The 4,350-nt window shown below is 43.3% G+C and overlaps 1 long non-coding RNA gene across 5 annotated transcripts; it reads right to left on the reverse strand.

Moving 5' to 3' along the window:
- Positions 1 to 438: 438 nt before the first annotated feature.
- On the reverse strand, positions 439 to 3,878 carry LOC125514048. Of its 5 annotated transcripts, none has more exons than XR_007286249.1 (4): positions 2,846 to 3,878; positions 1,494 to 2,079; positions 900 to 1,093; positions 439 to 767 (listed from the first exon to the last, which is right to left on the reverse strand). It is a non-coding gene; the product is annotated as an uncharacterized LOC125514048 (long non-coding RNA). The 5 variants fall into 5 exon arrangements; XR_007286247.1 differs by lacking the exon at positions 439 to 767 and having other exon boundaries at positions 829 to 1,093; positions 1,494 to 1,645; positions 1,998 to 2,079; XR_007286248.1 differs by lacking the exon at positions 439 to 767 and having other exon boundaries at positions 829 to 1,093; positions 2,846 to 2,946; positions 3,620 to 3,712.
- Between the last annotated feature and the right edge of the window lie 472 nt (positions 3,879 to 4,350).

The following is a 4,350-nucleotide window of genomic DNA, read 5'->3' on the forward strand; positions in this document are numbered from 1 at the left end:
TGACACGGGTGGTGTCATGGCGTTGTGCAGTCTTGGTTGCCCGGTACTTTTCGATTGCGTCAACGGTGCAGCGTCATGGTTTAGTCTCGGCTCGCCGCTGCAGTTCGAGCGTCCCATGGCGCCCCTTGTTGTGTTGTGTCCCCCTCGCCATGGGTTGTCTTTGTGTTATTTTTGCTTTATTTCTCCTTCTTGTGTCCCTTGTACTTCTGGTTCACTTGAATCCTATCTTGCATTAGGCTGCAAAGCCTATAGGCAACAAATGAATACTATTCAGGTGGGGAGGAATACCCCCCCCCCCCCCCCCCCCACGACACCTCCCCCCCCCCCCCCCCCCCACGGTGAAAATTCAAAAAAAGTGTATTTTGATTGAAACATGAGACCCATAGCAACAGTAATCCCGTTAACATGGTAAATTACTCATATTGTAGACCAACTATGTAAAACCATCAATTCTAGATGTTATAATACCATACTATTTACTGAAGATTATAAAACCTTCTATGGTCAAATGTTGGACTTACAGTCATTTCTACTAATAAAATCTAAACAGTATCATTTTTGCAATGAAGCGAATCAAAATTGCAAATTCTGTAAACAATCCCCACGATCACAAGAAAATTTTTTGCATCGCATTATTTCCTCGAACATACTTAGCTTGCTAGCACGGAGATCTAGTAGTTCTATTTGAGTCATTTCAGCATCCTCTCATTTTTTTCCACTCTTTCTTCTAATAAATTATCAAAGTCAGAACCGTCATTGAGAAAAACCTATACATCAGAATTTTTCAGTATCAGACCAACAAGGCATCATGCAAGATAACAAAAATCCTTTCAGTTCTATCACGTGCATTCAGAAAATATGTATTGCTTGGTAATATAAAAGAGGTTCTGGACACATACTCCTTAGCTTCTTCTAAGCATCAGCAGAAGCATGTTTGTTTGCAATTGACATATGAGGAAGAAAGAAGGCCATTTAGAATGGATACTGCTTACTTCGACTTAATGAAGTTTTAGCGCTATTTCTCTAGCCCATGCTGCTTTATTGGCAAAGGTTGTTTGAATTATCAGAAGTGTCATATGTCCAGTCTTAGATCCTGCAAATAATAGCTGCATTGTGAAGTATGAAGTTTAACCTGGACACATAGGTCAAAGACATCGGCAAAACAAGCAGTCAAAACTTAGAAGCAATAGACTAAAAGATTAGATACAATCACGGGCTAGAACAATACAAAATGCACCAAGAAATGATCTCATCATACCCCTAATGTCTTGCCATCAATTAAAAGGCATCAGACCACAAGATTAAATACACTCATGGTCAGAATGATACAAAATGCTCCAAGAGATCTCACATGCCCCCAATGGTTTCCATAAAAAAACAGCAAGACTAATCTTACAAAATTGCTTACGAGATAGACATAGGCACTAATGACACACTGCAAACACCATGTACAGGAAATGAGAAGGAATTTACTCTCGTAATATTCACTGTACCTCTGGAGAAGGCCTCTTGATAGTGTGCACCTTGATCTCTATGTACCTCATGTTGGATCCCTGTGCCCGCTAGTCCATCCTCACCATGATCTCGTCGCTAGCCTTGCTCATCCAGCTTACGACGATGATGCATGTGCAACCAGCTTATCACTCTGGCCGCGATATGCATATATACGAAAATAAAACGCAGTCATAGTGTAGAAATAATCTCCGCATTAGATCAGAATCAATGAGGAGATGATACATGTATTTTGTAGGGCAAAAATTCCAGAAGGCATATCGTATTTTAGAGTAACTACTTGATAAACAAAGAAAAGCACATGCACTTTTTTGCATTGCCTTGCTTTGTCACACAGTAACAATCCTCAAATAGTGAGGACACTTGAGAAAAACACACATGCATTTTAGAAAGAGAAAGCAAGTGTCATTAGCATTGTGGCAGATTGTTAATCGAAAGGACAACAACAAAATTCTCAAGAACTAAAGGAAATTGGTGTGGCTCACATTTAGCTTTACTTGAAGACCATCCGCTAATGACCAGATTATAAAATACCAGCAGGTCCGTCTAGCTGGAACATTGGGTTCTCTGAACAAAGAAGAGGGCGATCCTTAGTAGCCTGGAAACTTCATTTTCAGTCCAAAAAGACATAGTAGTACAGTAACATTTGGAGCTGAAGCAATTTTTAAATAAGGAAAACTTCCTTTGATAATGTCCTTGTGGAATAATTGCAAATAATAATAATGGAAATCTTGTTAGGGTGTCGTACCATTAGCAATGCATATCTATGGTAAAGATTAAGGTAATCAAAAATAAAAAATGTAACCTTGGGGGGAAGATGAGCAATGGCAGCCTACACATGGAACATTGATCTAAAATGATGATATTGTGACTAACTCTAAATACATGAACTGCAATTAATATGTGAAATCCTAAATAATTAGCATCCTTGTCCATGACCTGCCCTCAGAGGCTCTTGTCCACGAGCTCCCATTCTAGCGGCCTATCCGCGTGGCTGACGCTCGGGAAGAAGCAGGACACAAGAGGGTCCCTTCTTCCGGTGGCTGGCATGGTGGATCCTCCTGACCTGACCCTTAGCTAGTCCACAACGGCTTCTTCCTCCACCCCTTCCGGTAGCCACTTCTACTGGATGGGCCGCCTCCAGTGTCAAGGCAGATCACAAATAGAAACTGCAGCGGACTCTGCTGCCACCTTCTCCTCCCACCAAGTTTCACCTCCACCCACTCCTTCCTCAAGGCGCGACGATGTCGGTGCAGCCAGTTGCTCTCCCCCTGGCGACACGCTTTACATGGGAGAGGAAGTGAGAGAGAGGGAGGTTGCGTGCGTTGGCTACCTTCATGGCGACTTTGTACCACCATGGAATAATCCAGTTGGTGCCAAAGTGCGTGGTTCATCGAAGTCATTTATTACTGCAGTAAGTTCTTCAGGTTTGATCTGTTGAATGTAGAAACACACTGATCATAAGTCATAAGACTGATGCAATGTAATCTTTCAAAAAGAAAAAAAAACAAGAATGATGTGTAACATAAAAGAGCAAAAGTTTGCCAACTGAACATACAAACTAATGGAGTCGCAAAAAAGAATATCGAGCAGTGGATCTTCCTTCCCCGTTCATTCACTAAAAAATATGTAGCCACGGTTTAATACAGTTTGAAATAGTAACAACACAAACAAACTTTATGCTCCCTGCAATCTGATGATCCAAGCCATATCTCTATAGGAATTACTTGTACCATTAAATCAATACTTCTAAATTTTGGTAATTGTATTTTTTTGGGCTAGCTGGAAAATCAACTTTCATCTGTATGGCCACATAGATATCACCCTGCAATGTGCTTCCATTAGTAAGTTACAGATGCTTATACCCCCCTCCAACCAGCAGCGTGCCTGTAGAACCAACCAACTACACGGGTACTTTGTGCATCGTAGATTACGGTTACAACAAGCAAGTAAAAAATGAATTCACCAACGCATCAGGCTTGCAGCCACTCGGACAAGCGAGATCTCAGTCAAGTCAAACATAGATCGACCAAGTAAATTAAGTAAAACAGAACAAGGAGTATCAATGGGAGCAGTAGATGTAGATAATTTAACGAAGAAGGAGGACCTCGGGGAAGGACTCGGACTGTGCCCAAGCAGTGCCATCATGGCCAAGGATGGGGCGGCGGTGAGGCGCTGGCCGTCGATGTCGCAGAGCAGCGGCTCGTCAACGTATGTCTGCCATGACATCCTTCTCGCTTGCTTGCCGGCTTTTTTCTCTCCCGAGATTTTGCCATCCCCTTCCTCCTCCTCCTCTGCAACAATCATGGCGGACGGGTGGAATAAGAAGATGAGATGGTTTGGGGGAGAAGCGGATCTGGGGAGGAGGCTTTTCTCCAGTGGACAGCGTCGAAGTAGCTGGCATGGGCTGCGGCGGCGGCGCAACCCTAGGAGAAGAGGAAATGAGAGGTTGCGTGTGGAGAGAAAAAGAGGAGTCGGACTCCATTGCTCGAGGCGGCTGCGGATCTCTTCTGGACGAGGAAAAAGTCATCGAGAATTTACCCTGGGAGGTGTTAATTGAGCGACAATAAATTGCGACGTGGCACAGTATTTCAAAAAAAATCTATGATCACGCAAGATCTATCTAGGAGATGCATAGCAACGAGAGGGGAGAGTGTCTACGTACCCTCATAGACCAAAAGCGGAAGCGTTTATCAACGCGGTTGATGTAGTCGTACACCTTCACGATCCATCCCGATCAAGTACCGAACGTACGACACCTCCGTGTTCAGCACACGTTCAACTCGATGACGTCCTTGCCTTCTTGATCCAGCAAGAGGGGCGAAGTAGTAGATGAGT

This window comes from Triticum urartu, chromosome 6, assembly GCF_003073215.2.
Source record: "Triticum urartu cultivar G1812 chromosome 6, Tu2.1, whole genome shotgun sequence".
Lineage (NCBI taxonomy): Eukaryota > Viridiplantae > Streptophyta > Magnoliopsida > Poales > Poaceae > Triticum > Triticum urartu.